The following is a 27,141-nucleotide window of genomic DNA, read 5'->3' as shown; positions in this document are numbered from 1 at the left end:
TGATGAACCCAGATCTTTATTTACACAGCAGCGACCAAGTAACACACCCAGGACCCCGGGGAGGCGTTTACTCATGTGCGACTCACCCCACAGCCCTGATGGCAGCACACCAGGGAGTGGGGTGATTGGGAGATACAAAGGGAAGCGGTGACTCCCAGCTCTGAGCTAATAAAGGAAGAGGCTCCGTTCCTGCAGGATCCCAGCACATAGGGCAGCTTCCGGGCCTGCTGGTGGTCCCCTAGATTGCTTTGCACTGCACTGAGTTATGGTCTTGGGGGGTGCAATAGCTCCTATGCACTTGGCTGAGCTTGGGCCTTGTACCTTGGTCTGGAGGACCTGGGGTGAGTTAAACCAGGGCTCACCCCCCCCCCACACACACACACACACCCAGCATGGCCATGGCATGACAGCGCTGGAGGGCTCCGCCCTCCCATCCTCCCTTCCTCTCAGCCTGGAATTGCCAGAAGCGAATCCCCAGACGTGCTTCCAAACCTTGCTCTCCAGCTCCGCTGACTTCTGGAGGGCTCTGCATCGGAAGGGGGCAGGTCTTCTCCAGCTGCTGAGCCATGGCCTCAAGAACAGTATTTCCAGGAATCCCCGTCATAGTGCCTAAGGGATTCCTGGGAAAACTGGACCCTGAGGACACGGCGGGGAGAGAAAGTGTGGTTTCCGCCGTCCCCAGTACTTGAGCATCCTTTAGCCATCCACAGCGCCAGGTGCCACCCTGAGGGAGTGCTACACAGGTGTCTAAACCCAGCTTGTGACCTCCCTGCACTGACCCCTGTCAGCCCCCCCCCTTCATTCCTTTAGCCAATTTACTCCCACTGTGGAAGATGAATCCCCCTTAACATGCCTTGCATTCCCAGGGGACTTTGGAGGGGGGTGCAGCACAAGCCCACAGGCACTAACCATGAAGTTCCAGCCCACTATTTGGGGTGTGCCACTTCCTTATACCTCCTGCAACCCCATACATGTCTCTCTGCCTTACAGCTCGAGATAAGCACTCTGCGACATAGGATCCTCAAATGGCCAGCCCTGGGGGGCTCTACTGCCATGGAGTCCGTCTCCTGCCCAGGCCTAACAGATCTGAGCTCTTGTAATGGGCGAGGGTCATTCCCCAGAGCTCCTCTCTGCTCCGGGCTCCTTGCCGAGCGTTAGGGAACGTTCCCAAAGTGCAGCTGGGATAGGCAAGCCACACTCTGCCCATGGAAGGGGAGGGAATTAGCATGGCCGGCACATGCATACTCACTGTGCTGACAGATCCACATAGGTGCATTCACACGTGCACACCCAGAGCTCTTTGAAACCCAACCTTAGGGTTCAGCGGGGAGACTGGGACAGAGAGCCAGCAATGAAGGCAACTGCAGGGCAACTAGAGGCTGCCTTGATAACAGGCTTCCTGAAAATCCCTCCTAACCTTCCCACCCCCTGCCTGGAACCAGAAGACCACCCTGTGGCCTGGTTGGTGCGAGAGACCTTCCCCTGTACCTCTGCGCTGAGCCTCAGGTGGCCAGGGGGTTTGTCTCCCCAGTTCACACCCTATGCCACTCCTTCGGTCTGAACCCAAGTGGCGAGTCTTCCCTTCTTGCTGCCCATCAAGAGAAGCTGCTGCCTGGAGCCATAAGTCCTGCTGGCCTGGGCTCCCGTGCGGCCTGTTGAACGGATGCATGTCCCTCTGCTGCACAGTTCCTCCCTTCCCGAGCTACAGTGCTTCATCTCAGACTCACAACTGACCAGAGATGCAGCACTGCACCTTGGGCTGGGAGACATTGATGGAGCTCCATCTGTAGCCATCCAGCGTTGCCTCGCACAGACATGTGGCGGGGGGGAGAGGGAGAGAGAGAGAGAGCTGTGTCTCTGTGAGTGTGTGTGACTGGGTATAGCTGATTTAGGATGGGTGTATATATGTGTGTCTCAGGCACCGTGTGTCTGTCTCCAGCCCCCTCCTGCTGTCACGCGCCCTGATCACAGAGTGTGTCAGCAGTGACATGGCACGGTTCCTGCTGGGATTTCGGGCAGAGCGGGGCGAAGGTGCAGCAGCAGCCATGGGTCAGCGGAAGGAGCTGTACGGCCAAGGGCAGGGAAAGGGCTGTTTGGGGTAGGAGCAGCTAATGAAACATGGGATGAGGCCACCTGCAAAGAGCCAGTCTGGGTTTTATGCGGAGCCCAGAGCAGGCTGGGAGAGGAGCTGGGGAGTTGAGTCAGTGTGGCAGGCACCCATGCATGAGAGACGTGAGCGGTATGGAGTTGGACAGCCAGGGTTTTAAGGAGCTCACAAGAGCCTGGGGTGACCCACAACGATGTACAGATGCTGAGGGTGGGGGGAGAATACATTGCCATTACCCCAGCAAAGGGTGAGGCTGGCATACTCCTCAGGGGGGAGGGCTCCAGGGAAACCCAGGGTTCACAGAGGCCTTGTACCAGCACATTCCAAGCACTTCATGGGGGTTATCCGCTCACTGCTCCAGATGCTGCTCTTCCCAGTGCAAGCTGGCTGGAGGCCTTGACTTGGAATGGCCTTGGCTAGATCTGAGTTCACTTCCCCATGGAACGGCCACCGTGAACGACCTGACTGACCCCTTGTTGGCAGCTGCAGCAGAGAGGCTGAATGGGCCTGACTGCAGTGCCTTCTGCCAGGTCGGGGTGGGCAGCGGACACTTGCTGCGTAGCCGGGCACGTTCTGGGGCTAAGCAGGGACCTTTGGCTCCAGGGCTGTCAATCCGGCCAGTGGAGCTCCTGGGGAAAGGACACGAGCTTCTGTTTGAAAAGCAAAGAACAGACAAAGGCCACAGAGCCATGAGGCCCAGATACTGGGGTGCTGGGTGCAGGGTAAGCCCAGAGATAGCTACATAGACAGACAGTCCCCCATGAAATGGGAGCAGAAGGCGAGGAGAGGAAGTAAACAGGGCCTGACTGAGGTTCCCAGGCCTCTTCAGTCCCCTATATGGCAGTGGAAATCTATCAACTGCATGAAAAAACTTGTTGGCAGTTTCCACGGTATGCATCCGATGAAGTGAGCTGCAGCTCACAAAAGCTCATGCTCAAATAAATTGGTTAGTCTCTAAGGTGCCACAAGTACTCCTTTTCTTTTTGCGAATACAGACTAACACGGCTGTTACTCTGAAACCTGTCATTATGCAAGGCACTGCATTTAGCCGTATGGAGTGGAAATCTATCAACTGCATGAAAAAACTTGTGGCAGTTTCCACGGTATGCATCCGATGAAGTGAGCTGTAGCTCACGAAAGCTCATGCTCAAATAAATTGGTTAGTCTCTAAGGTGCCACAAGTACGCCTTTTCTTTATATGGCAGTGGAGGCTCCTGTCTCTCTGAAGCTGAGCTGGCATGTAATTTATGCCTCCTGCACTAAACACGGCTGCAGATGGCTGGCTGGCCCTGGGAGACCTGCTGAGGGGGAGGGAGGGGCAGGTCAGCAGGGCTATGGAAAGCAGGACTGCGGTTTCCTCCGGAAAGAAGCCCATTAATCAGCCCCTCTGCTGTGGACAAAGAGCAGGACAGGCCCTGAGCTGTGCCTGGGGGCTATTTAGGCAATTGGAAGCGTCTCAGTGTGTTTATGAGGAGAGCTGATCCCAGCATAAACTGTTTGCATTGCATTTCCCAAAGTGCTGCGTGCAGCAGGGGCTGCTTGGGTTAGCCGAGGGCCCGCCCAGCATGCCAGCCGGACTGTCCCTGCTGCTGGGGGACACTGGGAGGAGTCTGCGCCCCTTGGACCGAACAGGAGAGCAGACGGTGGTGGATTTCTGGGTCCCAGGATTTGCAGCAGATGCGGGGAGGGATGGAGGGGTGTTGCTGGAGCTGTTGCCTGGGCAGAGGGCAGAGTGGAGAGATGCCAAGAGCTCAGGGAAGGCGTTACTAGGGCAATACTGATGTCTGTATGGGAGCCCTGGGCTATTGGGCCCTTCCAGCCAGAACTCGCAGTGAGATGTCTGCAAAGTCAGCAGCAGGGAGAATGCCTCTGGCTAGTGGTAGGGCCAGGGCATTGGGTCTCCAATACAATGTTAGCAATTCAACCCCCTCCCTTGCATGTTCCCCATCCCTGGACACGTGCCAGCTGGGAACGGCTCAGGCATAAAGGAGTTAATGGAAGTCAAACCAGCCTCTCTGATCCTCACCCCTGAATGAAGCAACAGCGCATCTTGATTGTGACAGAGGCCACACAGCTGGCCAACACCTGCTTGAAGGCTTAGGAGCCAATGCTGATCCCAGCTGTCGCCCCTGGAGCTGAGACTCTCAACAAAATCTGCTCACTTGTGCGGCTTGACTAGCATGGAGGGGAGGCCTACACTGTGGGCAGAGGTGTTTCAGGAAGGAATCCCATGAGGCTTGCGTGCACAGATCAGAACCATAGATGGTAGCAACAGAGAGCACTGGAGGTGGGGAGAAAAGAGGGGGTGAGAAGGAGGTGGGTGGAGAGAGCAAAAGGACAGTGGGGGAGGGCGAGAGACCAGACCCAGAAATGTCTTTTGCAGACAAGCACTAACATCCTGTGCAATCCTGAGCAGGGATGAAAAGCGGTAAACAGACCATCTGTCATAACAACGTTCTCATGCTGGGATCCAGCAACCTCCGTCAGCAGGCAGCCAGGAACGGATGCGCACAGCAACCTGACAAGAAGCAGATGGCAGCTCTCGAGGCTGGAGTTCCTTCCATCCGGTGCGCTGGCAGCGCCTCTTCTCTCCTCTACGTCCTCTATCCAACCCGTGGATCCTGGCTTGGAGTCCACAGAAACGGAGCTGCCTCCACGGAGCTGAGCAAAGTGCAAGCCAGGTGTCAGTTCTACAGCTAACTCCAACGGGCGGAGCAGGAACCAGGACCGTCCAATGGTACCAAGAGTCCTGGTCCTTCTCCAGCGCCAACCCCCCTGCTCCCAACCAATCCCATGTTTCCAGGTTCACTGAGGGAAAGAAAAGAGCAAAATTAAAGCCAGGCTTGTGCAGAATCGGAAAAACAGCTGGGAAAGTAGCTCTCCCAGCCTTCCCCAGCTATTTGCAGGCAGCCCACCTATAACAGCCCATAGACCAGGTATCAGACGCACAGGCTCAGATCAGCTTTTCCACCTGCGCCACAGGAATCAACACCTTTCCAGACATCACAGAGATCATCACACAAATGGGAGAAACCCTCTTAACACAACACCCTCTCCTGGCCAGGGTACATTTCTCCTATTGCAAGCTGCAAGCTTTGCCCCTGGCTTCTCTGCAGTCACCAGGGCTAGACAGGAGCAGAGCAGACTGGCTTACCACATCAGCTCTTTCAGGTTTCAGCCTTGAAGTGGTTTGAACAAGCCACCTGAAAGCACAGCCCTGAAAGATCAGGGGGTTAGAAATATTTCCAGCTGTGGCGTTATCTCCAGGCCCAGAACTGGTTGGGCAAGCGAGCAGCAAGCTGCAGCCATGTTTGGAAATCAATCTGCTGGCGGTCAGAGAGACAGGAGGCACTCACTAAAGGACTAGCTGAGAGAGATGGCTCAGCACATGAAAGGAAAATGGCACACAGACTCCCAGGAGAACCGAGAGGATGATAACAAGGCAGCCAACTTTCAAAATGCTCACCCAGTATCTCTTTCCTCCTGGCTAGCATGGAGAGGATGCTGACGCAAAGAGATCCCAGGAGTCTCCTACCCACAGGCAATAAGCCAGCCCCAGATGGAGAGACCATCCTCTTCTGGGCTGAGCCACACAGCAAACCTTCGCTCTGTGCTGTGATACAAACCTGGCCTGGCCCGTTGTGAGGGATGCACCCTCCCGATCTGCAGAGAAAGGCATTTTTTACTCAGAACATGAGCAACAGCAGTGAGGGAATGTGTCAACTCACCAGAGCTGCAAACCCGCCAGTGACAATGCAGCCAAACAACATAAGGCAAATAGCAGATGGGGGCAGATCCCAGCTCAGAGTAGGCAGGTCTGAGGCTGGTTTGGGGAGGATGGAGTTTTAGGTGATGAGCTATCACAGCACCAAAGAAAACACACAAATAAGGACCTTAAGCTGAAGCTACCCTCTCCTGTATTCTGTATAGAGAGAGGCCAGCCTTCCCCTTATATAGTGAATAACTAACCGTGCAGACTTACCTGAGTGTGAGAGTACATACAGCCCCAATAACCGCCCCTTCTATACAACATTTACACTAGCTCCATGGGACTGTTAGTACCTAACAATCCTGCACCAAAAACTGGCTTAGGGGGACTATGCCATTCCAGCTAACTGTGTGTATTAGCTAGAATCATCCTACACCACATCCCCAGTTCTTACCTGTGTATAACACTACTACGCTGCAAAACTTGACGCCTCTCCACACGGGTATTTCACATCGCGTATAGACAAGAGCTGGACTGGAACAAAAGCCCAGGGCCCAGAACTGGATAAGCCTTTCCCAGCCTTTGGGCTGTTCTGGTTCAACTGTAAGCTCAGAACCAGGGGGTCAGAGGCGGGATTCTGATTCAGAGCCAGTTCTCGTACGTACCTGTTTAACTGCCTGTAAATACCCCTCTGCAACACAAAGGGACAGGTTATAAAAGTGCAAACAAAAGACCACAGAATCCAGTCTGAGGCAATTTCACAAGCTAAAGATTGTGTCCATTAACTGGTAAATATGTGTGTATTTGTGCATGTGCCTATCTGTGAGTGCTTGTGTGTGTGTGTGTGAAAGAGAGAGAGTGAGAGTACATACATGTCACAAGAAAGTTAGAGTGGTTGGAAGTGGTGGCGCGTGCATTGACAGATGCTGGTGCTTAGTGACCATCAGCTTATGCTAACAGGCCATGTTGACCTGCTGCCAGTTGCTTGGATTTCTGAGGCTGCTCCCCTTAATGGGTCACTCGACAGCCCCTTCAGGCAGCCTTCAGTCATGACTTCGCCAAAGCTGTCAGCTGTGCACTGCTTCCGCTACTCAGCAAGCGTCCTCTGCGTCACATGCCTGTAAGAGACAAAGAGAATGGGAGATCAGCAGGCAGCCAGGAAAGGCCCTGTCACCAGGGCTTGCTAGCCAGGACATCAATGCAAACCCAGCTGAAAGTCACAAGTGTCATGAGTTGAGCTGCTTCTCAGCTCTTTGGCTTTTTGGGACATAGCAGCCCTATGGCCTGGAGAGGCCACAGGCCAAGCTGGTGTGGATGCATGGTGAGAGTGGGGTGTTTCAAGGGACGGGAACTCTGCTGGGATCATGGGCTTTCATGGCCAGGCCCAGCGCCAGCCTTGTCCTGACCGGGAGCGGAGCACAGCCAGGCCAGATCCAGCCGTGTTCACGGACAATTGCCAAGCAAAGCTGAGCTGTGTAAAACAAGGCTAACTAATACTGGCCTAGCTCACCGGGATGAGAGGCTGGAAGAAGGGCAACATGCAGTGTGATTATTAGAGCCAGGCCTGAGCTGCAAAATTCAGAGCTAACTCTGGCTCTCAAAACCCCCCCCTCGACCCCAAAAGCCTGGCTTGGAGGAGTTGGGAGGGGGCTGGTTCTGGTAAATCTATGATCATTGTTATTGTTAGTATCTGTGGGCAGCAGGAGAAGGTCAGTGTAACACAGCAGGAGAAAGAGTGCGAGGCACAAGCTGACAACACTCCTGTGGGGCTCCTCAGCAATCCCACCCAGAATATGGCAGTCTCGCTTCTAAATTACCCCTTAGTACAGTTAGCTACAGTGCCCGATACACACGATCTACCCCACCCCGCAGCATCCTTCCCTCTGCTCTGCACCCCTGACACCTGTCAGGCCTGACTCCTCCAGTGCTGCAAAACACTCCCAGCCCATTGCAGCCACCCCGCTCCTCGCCCAGACAGTGGGAGGTCAGGCCTCCAAACTGAGGCCAGGTCCCCTGCAGTGCCCTGGGGGGCGCTAGCCTTTCTCCCACTGCCCTGTCCTGTAAACTAGTCAAGTGCCCCAGTCCACCTCTAAAGACCCAGCAAGCAGACACCAGAGGGAAGCCTGCAGTGCAAACAGGGACAGCGTCTGTAATGTGAGCTGAGCAACAGACACACTCCAGCCCCAGCTCCACCATTCCTGTGAACCCTTCAGTGACCCCTGCGCTCACACACTGTGCAGTCCCGCTCGCACAATTCTGGGTGCACATTTGTGTGTGTGCAAATGCCCACATGTGCTGGCACATGGGATATGTGTGAGAGTCCATGGCCAGGGAGGCCCCCGGCGACTGGGCCCAGTGCAGCCAGTATCAGCGCATGGCTCCTAGGTGTGCATAAGGCTATATGAGCACTGGGTGACTCAGCAGAAAGCTTCAGCGTATGTGCCAGGCATTCGCAGTGCTGCCCTTCCCCTTGGTGCTGTGGGCAGGTCCCGGCAGTGAGACTAGGCAGAGCTGGAAGGCACTAGAGCAGTGATGAGGTTCTCATCCCCAAGAAGTCACCCTGGGCATTGCACTGGAGATGCCTTGGCTGGTCCCAGCTCCCACCCCACGTCTTGGGGGGCCCTACAGACACTGACGGCCCACCATTGCGATGTGCTGGAAGCTGCTCCAGGTATAGCAATGAAAGGTTGATTTGCGGGCCAATGGATGCTTTCTGCACTACTCCCTGAACGGTTAGAAATGCAGCAGCTGCACAGATGGGAGCCAGCCATTCTGGTCAGAGAAGTCTCTGAACAAGGGACCACACACACTGTAAACACCAGCACGCATGTGCCCAATGTATGCACTCACACACACACACACACACACAGAGGTTCACCCCTCCAGTTTAAAAGAAAAGACAACAGACTCGGCCGGCACAGAGAGCCCAGGACAGAGGAGCAAACAGAAAAGATGAAGAGAGACAAAAAAGGGAGTGGCTGGCCGACCTGAGGGGTATTTGTATCCCTGGTGCTCCCTGGCTGCTCAGCTCAGCCCTTTTCCCACTCTTTCCCCTCCGTGCTTTGGTCTAAAGAGCACAAATCTCACACGCTCTCAGCTCCTGCAACCCCTGGGAATGGGGGATTTAAACTGCTGGCCCTGGCTTGCAGGCTGTGAGTGTGAGCTCTAGGGGTGAAGAGGGCCCAGCTGTCTCCCAAAGCTCCTTGGAGGATGATCCGCTTAATTTTCGCCCGTGCTTTCCCCCCAGAGCAGTTCAGGAGACACTGCTGTGCTTGGCAGACCTCACAGTCGGAGCCCTGCTTCACTCTCGGAGTTGAGTGCAAAGTGCCTGCCACTTCTCACAGGTGGGTGTTGGTCTTCCAGGGAAATGCTTTAATACTGGCTTACCCTTGCCCTTCAAACAGGACTAATAGCACAGTGCTCAGAAGCAACCCTACAATAACAAACCAGGATATGCTCTGTCCCAGTATTTATAACCAGTCCTACAATAACAAATCACCGTTTTTAAGAATCCTTACAATCACAAACCAGTGTCTGAAGCCCCAGCACTCAGAATCAACCACTGCATAACAAACCAAGATGTACATGACCCCAGCACTCATGCACAACCCTACAACAACAAACCAGGGTGCATGCGGCGGAGGGTACTGGCATCTGGGGAGGGAGCCTCCTTTTAGCTCCAGGCCTGCGTGGGTTTACTCCAGTCAAGTGAGTAATGAGCTGTATGTTCCTGCTGCTGCTTCCAAACCAAGAGGCCCAGGGCATGTTCTGCTCTCCAAGATCAGAGCCGTGCTGGCACGTCCCCCACTTCTGGATGGTAATCAAAGCTTCCCGCGGAGAGCGCACAAAGCCCAGCTCGTGGGACAGGCTCCAAGGAGCTGCCCAGCTCCTGGCCCGCTCCCGGCCCCAGCCATCGCCCTGCACCAAACGACTTGGTGGGAAACACCAAAGCACAGAGTTCTCGTCATCCCGAATGCAGGGCTCTGAGGGCTCAGCTGCTGTCCCTAGGGAGGAGACGGCAGCCGAAGAAATGCCATGAAGCACTCTTGGAATGCTCAGGGCTGCGCGTCCTACGGCGCTTGGAAGAGAAACATCTGCTGGGAACTATTCCTCCCTCCAGTGCCAGAGGGAAGATCCTCCCATGCTTAGACCTTTCCAGTCCCTGAAGAGGGGCACAGAGCAAACACTGGGCCTGCCCCTATCACATAAAAACAACGAGGAGTCCGGTGGCACTTTTAAGACAAACAGATTTATTTGGGCATAAGCTGTTGTGGGTAAAAAAACCCCACTTCTTCAGATGCATGGAGTGAAAATTACAGATACAGGTATAAATCAATTGGCACATGAAGAGAAGGGAGTTACCTTACAAGTGGAGAACCAGTGTTGACAAGGCCAATTCAGTCAGGGTGGAGATTTATTTTTCTCCCTAATTTCTTTCTGCAGGGAAGCAGGGCTTAGGCTCCATGTCTAGGGAGCAAGGAGGTTCCTGCTTCTCACCCAATTTCCTAGCTGGATCTGACTCAGGCACAGGAAAATGGAGTGACTTGTCCAAGGTCACCACAGAGTCCGCAGAACATCTAAACTAGTGTCCTCCTGGACCACTTGACCACACAGCCACCCTCTAGTGGAGGGGGTTGCCTTCCTATGGATTGCTATGGTGCCATAGCTATGCTGGCAAAATCCCACAGTGTAGACACAGTCTACATTGAGCGAAGGGTTTTTCCGTCGTTGCAGGAACACCACGTCCGGTGGTAGCAAGGGCGATGGAAGCAGTCTTCCATCGACCTAGCTGCATCTACACTGGGGTTAGGCTGGCATAGCTATGGTGCCCCAGGGTATGGATTTTTCACTCCCCTAAATGCCACAGCTATGTTGATCTAAGTTTGAAGTGTAGCCCTCGGCTCAGAATCCAGGTCTCAGCAGGTGATGCATGCTCTGCCCTGGAGCCATGAGTCCTGGTATCCCACCCTTACATCAATGGATATCAGGGAAGAATTTGGCCCACCGTTTTCTGACCTTCCTGACAAAATGAATGTGTTTCTTCCTGCATTAGTTATAGACATGGATCCAGGTTAGGGAGATCTCCACGCCCAGTGGATCACTGCATCTTTCTGGATTGTGTGCATCCTCCCAGGAACTGAGCCCTGCTACAGACAGATCACAAGGCCGGCTGGATTCCCAAGATAGCCCTCTGGGCCAGAGGGATTGACAGCTGATCACAGTAGATGCTAAAAGTTTCTGTTCAAAACCATTTTTCAATTTTAAAAAATTGATTTTTTTTTTAAAAAGGCCACTTCTACAGGCACTGTCTGTTGTCCCTAAAATTTGTTGTAATTGAACCTCCAAAACCCTATTTTTTTTCAGTTTTCAGCAACCAAAAGCCCCCCCCCCCATTTTGATTTCTTCTCTTTTTTTTTAAAGGAAGCCAAGAAAACGTTGAAACAAATGAAAACTTTCTCATTGTCACAGATGTTTTTCACAGGCCCCAAACTTTTCCCCTGGTGGCTCTGCCCAGCAAGTCTGTGGCAGAGCTATGATTAGACCTCAGGCCTTCCTGGCTCCCCATCCTGGGCCATAATGCAGGACTTTGCAAAGAGGCATTATTACTTTCTCTAGCACCTTTCCTTCCTCCATATGTTTTGCCAGCATTCATACACGGGGGGCTTGATCCAAAGCCCATTGAAAAGCTTCACTGGCCTTCAAACCTGCAGGTCTGTCTGGGGAACTCTAGGTGGATTGTGCTTTGTATTCAGTTTTCCTTGCATATTCCCAGCTGTGGCATCAGCACATTCCTGGATGAACCTGCCTGAGCCATCCTATTTGCCCCTGTGAGATCCCCCCTCAGGGTTTTTCCCCCCAGCATCAGTGGGGGCGTTTGCAGGTTGCAAAACACTAACTAATATTGCAGTCGCTTGCGCCTGGACCTGAGCTCCCCTCTCTGCCGCCCAGTGCCCCACGGCTGTGCAACGCTCATTGGACAATGTGCCAGGCGGCCATGGGGATCTAGGACTAGAATCTCGCCCTCTGCCAAGGCACTTTGGTTGCTCTAACTGCAAGGAGCAGCTTGAGACCCAATGTCATGCTGTGACAGATGGAACAGAGACAAGACAGCTGGAGGGGGAGACCTCCCTGATGTGATCTTAGCTCTTACTCGCACGTCTCAAAGCCAGGCTTAGCTCCGCTCAGGCAGACGTGCCTCTCTCTTTGCCAAGCATTGCACAGTGCACCTCCCTTGTAAACACTCCTCGGGTATATAGCCCAGTGCCTACAGCTCACATACTGCAGTGTTATTTCATACAAAGACTGTCAGCTCCATGGAGCCCCTACCGTGCCTCATGGCAACCCTTTGGGGCCCTGTAGGGTGGTTGGGAAGGGGCAGGGGAGGGGGGCATAGAAGAGTATTTCCCCAAAACCTGCCTCATCACCATGAGGTCAGGTTTTAAATCAAAGGTTTATGAGGAAAAAGGAGAGCGGGAGAGAGATCCCAATCTGGTCCTAGATTGGCAGGCTGATTAACCCCGAGTTCAGGCCCAGGCCCTGATGCTCGCTATAAATAGTACTGCCTTTCCTTTCCCATCCTCCCTCCAGGGGATGAGAAATGCCTGTCCTTTTATGGTCAACGAGGCAGATTCCTGGGGCTGAGCTGGGGGCAAGCCAAGGGGGCCAGGGGATGCAGTCCTGGGCCTTTCATGCTGCTGCTCTTGCTCTGTGGGCTTTACTGGGATCAGTTATAATGCCAGGAACAGAGAGCAGGTTTTAATGGCTTAGAGGAAGGGATGAGTGCAGCGGGGAGATGATGTGAAGACATCTGGAAGTTGTGGCTGGGAAATGCCTCTCATTCTATCCTCTGGGCTCATGGTACCCATGCCCACTGCTGGTCTGAGCAAGCCATGCCAGGGACAGACATCCTATTTTAGTGCCCATGCTTGGGAACTAGGCTCCCTGTGAGAATGATGGGCAAACACACGTGCTCTCTGAGGCTTCCAAACTGCAGGCCACAGCTCTGTCGAAGTGAGCAAGGCCACAGGAAGGTGCCGTGGATGTGCATGGATGCAAGCCTGTATAGTTATGTGCACGATATGTATACCGGCTGTGTGTATATCGTGTGTGTGCGATGTGTATACCGGCTGTGTGTATATCGTGTGTGTGTGTGTGATGTGCACGATGTGTATACCGGCTGTGTGTATATCGTGTGTGTGTGTGTGTGATGTGCACGATGTGTATACCGTCTGTGTGTATATCGTGTGTGTGTTGTGCACGATGTGTATACCAGGTGTGTGTATATCGTGTGTGTGTGTGTGATGTTCGTGATGTGTATACCGGGTGTGTGTGTATCGTGTGTGTGTGTGTGTGTGATGTGTATACCGGGTGTGTGTGTGTGTGTGTGTGTGTGTGTGATGTGTATACCGGGTGTGTGTGTGTGATGTGTATACCGGGTGTGTGTATATCGTGTGTGTGTGTGTGTGATGTGTATACCGGGTGTGTGTGTATCGTGTGTGTGTGTGTGTGATGTGCACAATGTGTATACTGGTTGTGTGTATATCGTGTGTGTGTTGTGCATGATGTGTATACCAGCTGTGTGTATATCGTGTGTGTGTGTGTGATGTGCACAATGTGTATACCGGCTGTGTGTATATTGTGTGTGTGTGTGTGTACTCTGAGTATGACAGGTGGTAAGCCCTGTGGGCAGGAATCCTCTCTTCCCTGGGTCTGTCTCACATTCAGCACAATGGGCCTTTGGGAGTCACTATCAGAGAGAAAATATTTACGCCTAATGATGTGTTTGCATGTGATGTGTTTGGGACTGTGTGTGTGTGCATTTGTTAGGGTGAAAAAAACAGCTGCAGTTTCTTCCCTGACCCACAACTGTGCCCCCACTTTGTAACAGGGCAGTTGGGTTTAGCATTGTGGTTGGGGTGTGTTGCAAAGGGAGTGGGGGGTTCTTGCTGCCCTTCCCTCTGACCCCCCCCAAAGATTCTTATCCTCTTGCTGGGAAGGTGCTGCTCTGTGCTCAGTCTTACGAGGCCTTAGTCTGAGCACTTGTAGACACACCTGCCAACTGAGTCTCCCTGAAATGGCAGGGGGCTTGTCATGGAGACAGGCTCCCCTCACCACACTGCAGCTGGTGAGCTAAGGCTAGGCTTCCATGGGGCCAGCTGGAGTCCAGGATGGGAAGCCAGCGCTGTGGTACATGGGATTCCTGCCCCTTTGAGAGCTCGTTTTGAAAGTTAGCAAAAAGTTCTGATAACAACCAAAGTCCAAGGCCAGTGCCACGCACAGGAAGACCCCAAATTGTGTGTGCCATTGCCCCACCCATGGGATGTTCCTCCCCACCATGGGCCCCATCTTCCCTACCTCGCCATGCTGCAAGTGGAGTCAGGGGACAGCGCACCCTGGTGGCGGGGTGGGGGGGAGGGAGCGGGAAAGAAAGGCACTGGGGGAGATGGTGCACACTATGGGAAGGAGGGAAGGGTACATAGAGGCACACACAGTTTGGGGGGATGGACATAGTGCAGTGTGGGGGGAGGAAGGTTTAATCCATTATTTCTGAGGTGCGAGTTTCTATCTATAGAGAACTTCAGTTACATTCCCTAGCTCTGCCTAGCACCCCTCCGTCCATCAGAACCCAGCATTGTATTTCTCTGCCCACCCACCTGGAGGCTCTTTAACTAGGGCCAGAGATGGGAACAGGCTAGGAGGGGATGGGGCCCAATTGCCACCAGCCCTGGACAGGACTAGGCAAGGGCATTCCTGGTCTAAGTTCAGCATTCAGGGTCTGCTGAGGAAGAGTGGGGATGGCAGCAAATGGGCCTCAGGTCCTCGGCCAACGCAAGGTGGAGCCTCCCCTTCCCCTGAACAGTGCAGGGGTGACTGAGATGCGATGGGACAGCAGCCACCACACCGCTTTCTCCCAGGCCTCTCGCCCAGCCCTTCTCATTTTCTCCCAGCTTCATCCAGTTTCCCCTTGCTCCCAGGCCCCTCCCCACCCAACCAGCCTGCCCACAATCACACCATTCCCCATCCTGCTGCCTTCACTCAGGCCTGCCTTCCTTCCTCCACTCTCCAGTAGCCAGACCTGCACAGCATCAGGGCCTGGCCCGCCTCTCCCCCCTTCCCCTCATGCTCAGGCCTGTCCCTTACCCTTCTCAGAAGCAGGCACGGGGGTGGCGGAGGGGAGGGGGAATGGGCGTGGGAAAGGAGATGCAGAGGAAATTGTGTCTGGAAACAAAAACTGTAGCCTTGATTTTGTGTCAAAAGTCTTGAGATGACCTCCTTCACCCCCCCCCCGCCCCCCAATCCTTACCACTTCGCCAGTGCTCCTGAGGCGTGTAAGCTAGGGGCTCTGGGAGCAACTCTTGCTCTGTTTGCACATCACATTCCTAGCAAAGAGGAAGTAATTTGCAGGGTGAATTCCCAGGGGAGACAGTCACGTCAATGGCCCTGCAGGAGCCAGTTTTCTTTTAGTAGCTAGATCCATGTGATGCGGAGGATGGGGAGGGCGGGGGAACGGAGGGGACGGCGGGAGGAGAGGTGAAGAGGGAAATCTCTGGAGTCCAATTCAAAAGGTTGAAGTAGCCCGGATAAAAATCCCTGGCTGTCAGAATCCTGGATGCACGTGAATGGCTGAGGCATAAGCCATCAGTGCCTCCACCTGGGTTGGAGGGAGACAAGCTGCAGAGGGAGCCGGCAAGAGGGCACAGAATTCAGAACAAAGTACCAAGCTCTACAGCAGAAGAAACCTGGCTAACATTTTAGCTCCTTCTCCTGGGCTTAGCTGGAAAGAGAAAATTCTGCTGTTCCCCCTGCTACAAACACTTCCTGGCCTCCTCTTCCTCCTGCCCAAGCCCATGCCATGAAGTCACAGCGCACCTCAGCCTTGGTGATGTCCCAGGCCATCAAGCCTCCCAGCTGGGATGTCATGGAATGAACCAGGCAGGAGGAGCTGACTGCCTGGACAGGTCTTTGGTAATGCAGAGCCCAGTCCTGATGCAGGCAAAATGCCCACTAATTTGGGAGCTATTCATAGATTCCAAGGCCATAAGGGGCTTTTGTGATCATCTAGTCTGACCTTCTTTGTCACACAGGCCAGAGAACGTGCTCAAAATAGCAAATCTTTTGGACAAACACCCAAGCTTGATTTAAAAATTGCCAGTGTCGGACAATCCACCATGACCCCTTGGTCAATTGTTCCAATGGTTAATTACCCTCACTGTTAAAAAATTGCACCTTATGTCCAGTCTGAAATTGTCTACTTTCAGCTTCCAGCCATTGGATCATTTAATACTTTCTTCTGCTAGCTTGAAATATTTGTTCCTTTCTGTAGATATTTAACCTCTTAATTTGCTCTTAGTTATGCTAAATAGATTGAGCTCCTTGAGTCTAGCACTGTAAGGCATAAAGAAAAGGAGTACTTGTGGCACCTTAGAGACTAACCAATTTATTTGAGCATGAGCTGGAAATGCTGGAAATGGCCCAACTTGATGATCACTTTAGATAAGCTATTACCAGCAGGACAGTGGGGTGGGAGGAAGTATTGTTTCATGGTCTCTGTGTGTATATAATGTCTACTGCAGTTTCCACGGTATGCATCCGATGAAGTGAGCTGTAGCTCACGAAAGCTCATGCTCAGATAAATTGGTTAGTCTCTAAGGTGCCACAAGTACTCCTTTTCTTTTTGCAAAGACAGACTAACACGGCTGTTACTCTGAAAACTGTAAGGCATGTTTTCTAATCCCTTAATTGTTCTTGGGGCTCTTCTCTGAAACCTCTCCAACTGATCAACCTCGTTCTTGTATTGTAGCCACCAGAACTGGGCACAGTATTCTAGCAGCGGCCACAGCACTGCAAATGCAGAAATGATATAACCTCTCTCCTCCTACTCAAGGTTGTTATGCATCCAAGAACATAAGAACGCCCTACTGACCAAAGGTCCATCTAGCCCAGTATCCTGTCTTCAGACAGTGGCCAGTGTCAGGTGCCCCAGAGAGAACAAACAGAACAGGTAATCATCAAGTGTTCCATCCCCTGTCGCTCATTCCCAGCTTCTGGCAAACAGAGGCCAGGGACACCATCCCTGCCCATCCTGGCTAATAGCTATTGACGGACCTATCCTACATGAATTTATCTAGTTCTTTTTTGAGCCCTGTTATGGTCTTGGCCTTCACAACATCCTCTGGCCAGGAGTTCCACAGATTGACTGTGTGTTGTATGAAGAAATACTTCCTTTTGTTTGTTTTAAACCTGCTGCCTATTAATTTCATTTAGTGATCCCTAGTTCTTGTGTTATGAGAAGTAGTAAACAACACTTCCTTATCTACTTTCTCTACACCAGTCATGATTTTACAGACCTCAATCAAATCTCCCCTTAGCTGTCTCTTTTCCAAGCTGAAAAGTCCCAGTCTTATTAATCTCTCCTCATACGGAAGCCGTTCCATACCCCTAATAATTTTTGTTGCCCTTTTCCAATTCCAATATATCTTTTTTGAGAAGGGGCGACCACATCTGCACACAGTATTCAAGATGTGGGTGTACCATGGATTTGCACCAAGGATCTCATTAGCCCCACTGAGAACATATGTTCAGCCTATTGTCCACCCTGAACCCCAAATCCTTTTTAGTCACCATTTACCAGGAGAGAGTCTCCCATCCTGTAAGTGTGGCCTACATTTTTGTTCCTAGATGTATACATTTACATTTAAGTGTATTAAAATGCATTGTATATGCCTGTGCCCAGCTTACCAAGCAATCCAGAGCGCTCTGTATTGGTGACCTGTTTTCTTTATTATTACCACTCCCTCAATTTTTGTGTCATCTGCAAACTTTATCAGTGCTGATTTGATCACTGATAAAAACATTAAATACCACAAGGCCAAGAACAAATCCCTGCAGCCCCCACTAGAAACACGCCCACATGATTTCCTGTTTACAGTTACATTTTGAGACCTATCCGTTCATCAGCTTTTACTCCACTGAAGGTGTGCCATGTTAATTTTATATCGTTCTAGTTTCTTAATCAAAATGGCGGCCGGTACAAAGTCAAAGCCTTACATAAATCTAAGTATAGTACATCAAAACTAGTATTTTCACAAATCAAATTGGTAATCTCATCCAAAAAGGTATCACATCAGCTTGACAGGATCTATTTTTCCATACACCCATGTTGATTGGCATTAATTATATTACTCTCCTTTAATTCTATATTAATAGAGTCCTGTATCCGTTGCTGCAATATCTTGCCGAGGATCAGTCAGACTGACAGAGCTATAATTACTTGGCTCAGCCTGTTTACCCTTCGTCTGAGCAAGGACTGCAGGACTGGGCAGTGAGCAGCAAAATATAATCCTTAAAGTTTCTTTTGTGTGGGGGAGGGATGGAAACCCATGAACTGCCCCTTTAAGAGTCCCAGTCATGGTGGGGCTGGTGCTCATTAAGCTGCCATGCTAGCTAGTGTTTATTAAGTGGCTGTTCCCTTTTTATTGCCTTTACTCAAGCTAGTTCTGGAAACTGTATGGGTCCCATTAGCAAACCACTTCCTTTAATGGGTAGCATCATGACCAACTGAGAGCTTTGCTGTTTGGTGGCTTTCCCAGCATTGCCGCCCTATGCTGATGAGTCTGCTAAGCAGAGAAGGGTAGGGCCCTAATCCCATCCCCCAGTGGAGGTGGGACACGCAGCTATCAGACTCTCGGGCCCTGAATGTCCCTGGTTTGAGTCCTGCCAATAGCTGGATTTGAACCCAAAACCTTCAACTCCCACAAGGGGAGCCTACACTTGAGGAGTAAATCCATTTCCGGGGACTAAATAATAACCTGCCTTTCCCCTGTTCCCTTCCCTCGCAAATAAAAATTTGACCCTAGAATCCACCAGTTCTCCCATCTCCCTGTGCTGAGCCTCTGAGCATACGAAGTCTCCAGCAGCGTGCTGTGGGGCCTAGGGAAGCTCATTAATTTATGTGGCAGGATAATGTGTTAGGAGGAATTCAGTCTGAGCAGGAGTCGGCTCCCCTCTGCATTGCTGTCCAGGGCAGCCAGCGAGTTATTGAGGCTGGAGCAGCTCTTTAATAAAAGCCACTTGGGAGTTGTTGAGCCACTCCAAGGAGCCAACTTCAAGGCCTTAGCTGTTGACCACTCTTCTTCCAATCTGGGAGGGCTTCCCCTCAAAGCTGATTCCCACAGCTGCTCCGTAGGGTAGGAGGCATCACATGAGAACGTGGGGCATGGGAAGGGACACAGTCAAATTCAAGTCTTTTTAACAAACTTGTGGTTAAATATGACTCTCTCTGACAGCGTCTCCTTTAAATAACATGGCCAGATTTTTTTTTGAAATCATTCTTTTTGCAAGAAGGCTTTGTTCTGCTCTGCTCTGCTCTTGCTATACCTCTATAAAAGGATCTTTTCAGCCAGGGAGAAGCTGACGGGTCCCCACTCCTGCCGTGAGCTCTGCGTGGGGCCCATTGCAGTGGATGGGATCTGCACAGGCGCTGCACTCCTTGCAGGACTAGGGTCTGACGGGCTCTCCAGAGCTTGGACAGTGCCAATAACAAAGGGCTGATGAATGCATACCATAAACGGCGACAAAGGGTCTCACTTCCTTCAGTTACTTGGGGGCTACTTGTAACTCTAGTGGGTGCAGCATTGTCAGACAGGTTAGGATTTTCAGATGGATGGGGGTCACCGGGATCTAAGTGCTATGTGTGCTCGCTGGAATTAATTTGAGCCTGTATAAGAAGTAAAAGGAGCCTGTTCTTAGCAGATCACGGCGCACAGCATGCCTCCTACACAGGGCCGTTTGTTAAACCTTCCCCCACAAGACGTGTCTGTATTGTGTGCAGGCACATGGGAGAAGGTGTTCTGATACCCAGGGGTGGCCAACCGTGCTTGGCTCAGAGGAGTTTGGAAAAGAAAGAGAAAGAGGCACAGAAAGGTTTAAGTGACAGAAAGAAATGAGGGTATGAAAGAAGGGAAGTCGAATTCACGAGTGAGTGCGTGAGGAGAAGCAAAGAGCTGCAGCCAGACTAACAAGGTAGCACGTAGCTACACAGGAAAATGTACAGTGAAAAGGTTCAGGCTGAGAACGAGGAAAACTCCTCCTGGCATCCGTGTCACAAAGGCTGAGAACTGGGAACTCAGTACGTTAGTGAGAGGTAGGCTTACCCCTCAATTAGACAGAAAGACATCTCTGCTCCTTCATAGGACAACTTGGGCAGCCAATTGTGTCCATTGGCTCCTGCCGGTTCCAATGACCACATATAAAGGGGGAGCTGCTCACTTCAGTACCTGAGCACCAGACCAGATTGTGGCTTGAGCTGAGATTTACAGTGTGTCTACACTTCCAGGTGGGGATGTGATTTCCAGCGCGAGGAGACATACCCGAGGTAGCTAGCACATTAAAAATAGAAGTGTAGCCAAGGCTACTCACACTGCTGTAGCTACCCTTCTGCTTTTAACGCACAAGCTCAATCAGAACTGCCTTAGCTAGTCTGCTTGAGCTGGAAACCACACCGCCAGCTTGAAGTGTAGACACACCCTTAGTAGCTAGCCTAGCCGGCGGAGAATACGCTCACTCATAGCTTTAAGTACACGTTCTAACTGCAATAAACATCCTTGCCCCTGAGCCTGCAAACCCCCTTATGTGCATGCTTAACTTTACTTGTCTGAGTGGTGCTACTGAACGCCAGTGAAGCTCATGTGTGTGGGCAGGGCTGGGGCCTAAACTTCTGATGCGCATGTCCCGCTGAGACTGCCTCTCGAGTAGTAACAGCAGAAAGCACAAAGAGCCCAAATAACTCTTCTGTAAAGGGGACACTGGCCATTTGCATTTTCTGAAGCTATGTTTTGAAAACGTCCATTTGCTTCAAAACACATGAGCTGACCTGTTTTAACAAAATCCCTTTTACAAGCTGTAAGGGTTTTCCTGCGCCCCTCCTGATGGAGCATTTAACAAGGGAGAAACTGATTACCTCTCTGTAAAGGGGAAGCAGAGATACTAACTCTCCCAAAGTGCTGTCAAATGCACAAAATAAACACACCTACATAACCCTTTGCTGTGGCTCTCCAAGTATTCTATGGGTTGGGTTGATGGTTGTGTGTTTTGTGCTGGCCTGATACTGAGAGTCAGCACTATTAACATATAATCCTTCATTTAATAAATATTGGTTACATTCAGTATCTTCAAAATGAACAGAGCTTATAAAAGGTTGTGTTGCTCACACACAAACATTTATAACTACACACTGTGTGTGCACCCAAACACCACCATACACACACGCCAGCTGACATACATACACCAACACACACGCAAACATACTCACCCATACATAGACACATGCACAAACATACATGTCCACATGTGTGCATGCACCCTACTCAGCTGCATGCATGCGTGCGAGCACACACAATCACAGGCATACATGTTCCTGCATATACACACAAAGTTGGTTGCTGCCTATACATTCACCTGCATAGCATGCACATAAGCACACGTGTCCCTGTGCCCTTACACATCCAAACATATGCATGGTTTCTGGCTGCACAACCCCAAGTGCACATCACCCCATCTTCGCTCTCCCCTCTGTCCTATAGAGAGGGCGTCCAGCATTGTCATTCTGGGAGAGCCCAGGCCCCAGCCCGGTGCTTTTGTAACACACTCCGAGCCAGCCTCTTGAAACAAGACAGCTCTCACCTTCCATTTACCTATAGCCAGAAACTCCCCTTCACCATCTTGTGGCCACAGCTCCTACCATGTGGAGGGGAGGGGAGACCCATCACAAGGTGTTCTGCCCTGCATTGAGGGGGTGGGATGGTTCATTTGGGATTAGACATTCCACCTTAATGGGCAGCCCCACTGACAGCTAGGTAACACCCCCCTGCTCTGATGGCATATTCCACCAGGTGGGAAAGGAACCCACTTGCCAGTCAATCAGGATCCCTGCACCCAGGGACAGGGTAAGAAGCAAATCCTGAGAGGTGCTGAGCACTTGCATTGCCCTCTGGCTTGGCCCAGGACTTCTAGGCAAGGTCAAGCAATGCAGGGTGCTGATTGGCTGGGGGCGAGCAATGGTTTATCCTAGACAGGCAGCGTGGGGGCGGGGAGGGAGAGGGAAGGGACTGGGGGCTGAAGGACCTGGCTGTGTGGAAAGTCACTGGGGTCCTCATGACTGAAACAGCAACTTCAGCCCATCTCTTTGCTGTTGCTTTGTGCAGAGCATTAGCCTGGAACCGCTCCGTTCAGCGCATCTACTGTTCTTTCAGTCTCTTTGTGTGTGTTTTTGGCCAGGGTTTCTAATGATGAAATGGCCCCAGAGCTCAGATTTCCAGCCTCTTGCCTCATCCTTTCCTATCTGGCTTCAAATCACTAGCAAAGGCAGCTTTCTCCCTCTCACGCACGCACACAGGTTAAAACCCTGGGCTGTGTTAGCTGAGGGCATATGCCTCAGCCCATAATGCACACTACTCCCGGCACACACACACACACTCAAACACACACACAAATGCATACACAACTACACAATTACCCTGTAACACACTCTCCACACACATTCTCACCAAAACATGCCCAAACATGCCCAGTCTAGCACACACACAAATGTACACACAACTGCACGCTCATTCTGTAAAACACATTTCACACCACACTAACATAACCACACACAAATATGCATGTTTTAAACAACACACTCTGACACACAGTCTTACACATTAAACACAAATGCACACGTCAACACGCACCCTGACTCACTCACACTAAAACACGCCACTATTAATTGTTGTGATTGGGACAAATCACACAATAGACAATACAACACAATACCCCCACTCCTTTAACCCTTGTAATATCTGGCCCTGCTGAGCAGGACAGAAGGGAGAGGAAGGAATGGAGATGGCAGGTTTTGTCTGGGGTGGGTGGGAAGGGGGGAAGCTTCCCAGCTTCTCAGCCTTGGAACCCAGAACCTATTTTGCAATCTGTGGTTAAAAAATACAAAGCTTAATCATCTCCAGACAACACTCCTGACAAGCAAAGAGGGAAATGCAGCGCTGTCCAGGAGCAGCTCAGAGCTGCAGCCTGTCTAGACACAGCCTTCCCCTGAATGCCTGCTGATAATGCCTTGGGAAAGCTTTGGCAGAGGTGCGTCACGCATGAGTGTGTGCTGGAAATGAACTCCTCACCTAGCAGCACGAAACTACAAAGGCATTAAAGCCTCCTCTCTCTAACTAGGCAGTTCTAGGGCTTATGACTGGGTAAATCATTCGTAACTCTACAGCTGGTCTCTGCGAGAGCAGAATCGGGCCCCTGAATGCTACTAGTATGGTGAGTTGGAAGGGTGGGAGTCCAGGGGGACTACGTCCCTGTAATACTGACATCTGGTCATATGCCTGCTGGTGACCTGGCCAGTTGCCGCTGGAAGTGTAGCAAAGGGATTGAATTCCTCCCTTTAGCCAGAAGATGTAACTTTCTTTTCCAAGCAACTCCAGCTTGTGCTGCAACATGCAGAGAAGGGATCATTAGTCCTTTAAAAGAGGCAGGGTTCATGTGAGGGTCCCCCACAAGAGCCATTACTGGGCAATCTGCTTTAAGGGGTTCTCTGAGTGTAAGCCATTGTATGTCAAGCCTGTCCACATGCCCCAAGCGTGACCCTTCCTGGGGTCAGATTAAGGTGCAAGAGGATGGTTTCCCCATCTCCTCCTCCGTCAGACCAAGGACAGGGAGCCACGACCTTCGGAGTCCAAGCCCAGCTCCAACATTAACATACTGTACAAGTCAGGGTTGCACTCTGTGCCTAGTTTCCCCATCTGGATACTGGGGATAACGAAACTGGTGGCGGGGGGGGAGGGGGTTTGAGAGGGGCTAGTGGGAAGTAGATAGAGCTGTGGTTACAATTTTTTTGACAGAACAGTTTTCCATAGGAAAAGAAAGGTTTCATCAAAACTGAAAAGGTTCACCGGAATGTCTCAATTTTGATTAATTTTTTCCTGGGCAACAGTCTAAACAAATAATTTCAGCTTTCTCATTTCATTTTGATAAGGTAAAAATATTTCCTTCTGACTTTATCATTTCAATTTATTTTGTTTTGCCTTTTATATTAAATACAACATATGAATATACTGTTACACTCTATAGTGTCATATAATATAAAAATAGAAATAAAATGAATTGAAATGATGAGGTCAAAAGGAAGCATTTTCCCAAACTGAAATGACACAAGTGCATTGAATCAAAACAATTTGACATTATTGAAGTGAAAATTCTGCAGAATTTTCATTGTCTGGGAAGTTTCAAAGTAACAGCTTTGTGTTCCAGTTTGGAACAATCTCCTCTCCCCTTCCCCCCAATGTTGGAATTTCCCAAGGAGTGAACAGCTGCAGTGGGAAGCACTGGGGTGGGGTGAGGGTGTGTGTGTCTTGCCAGTCCTTCCCTCCTGTTATTGATTTGGTTACATGGGCCAACCTTTGGCCTGAGATATTGCAATCCTCAATAGGTACCAGTGTTTTTACTTTGGTGCACAGATGTGGGGGCGTGGGGGGGGGGAAGCAGAGGGGTTCTGTTGCCACGGACAGCTCTGAACTGCCCCTGCTGCCTGAGCACGGTACTCGTCCTTCCCACAGCCCTGGGGCTGAACTGTCCATCAGTCTATCCCCTAAGTTGCACAGCTGGCAGCAGGGGAGAGTGACTGGGTATCTCTGGGAGAGAAGAATCCCTTAGATGCAAGCAACCCTCTTAGCAAAGAGCCCTGCTATGACCAGAGATCTGAGCAGCCCTGGGGTTACTCAAGTGCCTGGGGAAGGTCTGGGCTTGGGAGACACTCTGTTCTTTGTGTGCTGGGTGTCAGGGAGAGGGGATGGTAAGGCAGAGATTTAACAGGGGTGTGCCAGTCGTGACCTTATGGAAACGTCAGCCCTAGCAGGGCAATCAGCTGAGCTCTCCTGTTGCAGACCTTTCTGGAGCAGCCGGTGCAGACTTGCCTGCTGGATCTTTGACTAGATCAGAACAAGGAGACATTTTGGGAGCCAGGAGATGGCACCAGCCTAGCAAGCCCCCCAGCAGCCTCCTGAAAGTGCCTTGTGACCCTCCCACCCCGTCACTGAGCTCACCTGCCAACTCCTAAAGGCAGACAGACAGGCAGAGAGGCACAAAGCCCGGTGGCAAGACACGGATCTCACACCCGTGTCGATGCGCCGCAGCTCCACTGAAGTCAGTGGGATTACTCTGGATTTACACAGGAACCAGGCTGCTCCGGCAGCTGCGGATGGGGACAGGCTAAGAAGGCTGGACTCTGATCCCTCGAGGATCTAATAGTTTTCTGTCTAGCCCTCAGGCCCATACAGTGATTTGCTTTCAGGCAGCTGCCTCCCCATTGTGTTCTCTAGGAGTTCACTGCAGCCTAAGTAGGGGGTGCTAAGTGGCTCGGCCACAGGTCCCCTCTTCTCCCACACGCTCTAACCATGCTGAACAGCAGCTGGAGAGAGCAGCAACCTTTTGCCAGGGCCACCAAGCAGGGATCTGCGGAAACTCCTGATTGGGAGGAAGCCAGCGCTGCTCGCTGGAGGAAAAGCAAGCCAAGCCAGCAGCAGCGGGTCCCGTCAGCCTGTGAGCCAGGATCCTGTCAGTCACTGATCCACAAAGAGTTCCTGGGCAAGGAGAGGTGCCTCCCTAAACATCTTCAGAACAGCCCCTCCCCCTTCCTCCAGAGCACTTGCTTTGCCTGCTGCAGGTCTCCGGGGAAAATGGCAGCAACATCTCTGGCCAGATCAGTTGTAACCCAATGCAGCTAACATGGTCTATTGGCATCTTCCATTTGGGGAGCGCAGGGAGCCAGCTTTGGCTGGGATGTCAACTTACTTATTTTTCCCCCCGGAAATATATGTGGAGCAAAATGCAGCCCAGTGTGACTCGCTGTGCCTTGGGGCAAACTATTGGCCCTGGCCGCTGAGAGCTGCCCTGCAGGGCATTGGCCAGCAGCCCTGGGGGTCAGGAGCACCCTGCTCCCCACTCTCACAGGGAGCCAGCTGGGCTGGCCACTCAGCCTTTGGAACTGCAGCTCAGGGCAGTGGGTTCATTCACTGCAGGTTCAAACAGTCTTGGGGGCTGCTTGGAAACCCTCCCCCGATCCCAGGGCTGCAGATGCTCAGAGACACGACTCAAGCAATTTCCCCAACTCACCAGAATCTCTCTAGTGTAACCATCAGGCCTAACACCCCCCTGAGCATTGTTATCCCAGACCCCTACCTCCTCGCAGCACTCTGCATAGCTGCGCGTGGACACCGCTGACTCCAAAACTACAGCTCCCCCCTGCAGAATAGGGGAGAGCAGGATGCAGAGCTCTACCTCCCTACACTGGGGAGAGGGGCTGTCCTGCCCCACTTGGGCAGGCAGCCCCTGATAGTGTGTTCCACTGAAACAGACACCATCTGAAGGCTGGTCGCTACACAGCAATCCCCACCACCCCCAGCCCACATGCCTTGAGCCTTTGGGTGTGATCTGAGTGGGGAGAGACATAGGCTGAGGCCCCATTATTTGCTAGAAGGGGGACCCTGGTAAACCCATTCTTGTTTCCCCCCTGCCATTCCCCTTCCTCCTGTCCATCTGCTTTGCGCTCTCCTTCCTACCCAACCTGGGAGAAACTAAGCTGTTGCACAAACAGAGACTGAAATTTCAGCACAGAATAAAGCAAGCGTAGCAAAGCTGGGCGATCGGGTACATTTACAAGGGGAAGCCGGTGTCTGGTACAGATTGGTATTCCCATTAGCAGAGAATTTCAGCATGGGGACCATTACAGCTATGGATTTCCTATCGCTAGCTCTCTCTCTACCCAGAGCTACGTACATATGATAGATAGACATACAAAGAAATGCAGCTGTGCCAAAATGAATCTCATGCACACACTCAGCTCTGCTTCTCTCGGTCTCGGCGTGTACGTACCTATGTTGCACGGTGATCCGAAGGACTCACTCACACCTGCTGTGCACTAGGCCCCAGCCGGGGAAGAAGGGGGGGGCCTCACCTCCACTCTTCAAAATATAACGTGCTACTGGGATCCGGTGCTGCCAGCCTGGGTTTTTTAAGCAGCTGGCATGGGGGTCTTCGGCGAAAACTCCTTCCACGCTGCTCAGAATCTGGAAAACCTTTTTCTTTTACCTTATATGAGCTGAAAAAGGAGGCCAGGCTGCAGACGGCCACATCTGTCAGGGGCGTCGAGGGGAGCCATTGGCTGCGGCCTGATCACGTGGGCCTGCTGCCTTGACCTGCGACAGTTCAGCTGAGTGTTGGTTTTACCCCCTAAGGAAGGAGCATTTGACAATTTTCATATTTCTTCTAAATTTGGAGATTT

At 51.6% G+C, this 27,141-nt stretch overlaps 1 long non-coding RNA gene across 2 annotated transcripts; it reads right to left on the bottom strand.

The window, feature by feature from the left end:
- LOC140915707 (uncharacterized) lies at positions 1–26,908 on the bottom strand. Of its 2 annotated transcripts, none has more exons than XR_012160258.1 (3): positions 26,733–26,908; positions 5,574–6,934; positions 1–4,915 (listed from the first exon to the last, which is right to left on the bottom strand). It is a non-coding gene; the product is annotated as an uncharacterized lncRNA (long non-coding RNA). The 2 variants fall into 2 exon arrangements; XR_012160259.1 differs by having other exon boundaries at positions 1–4,768.
- Between the last annotated feature and the right edge of the window lie 233 nt (positions 26,909–27,141).

Source organism: Lepidochelys kempii, chromosome 8 (genome assembly GCF_965140265.1).
Source record: "Lepidochelys kempii isolate rLepKem1 chromosome 8, rLepKem1.hap2, whole genome shotgun sequence".
NCBI classification, from domain to species: domain Eukaryota; kingdom Metazoa; phylum Chordata; order Testudines; family Cheloniidae; genus Lepidochelys; species Lepidochelys kempii.
The sequence above is the reverse complement of the archived record's forward strand: the minus strand, read 5'-3'. Positions and strand labels throughout refer to the sequence as shown.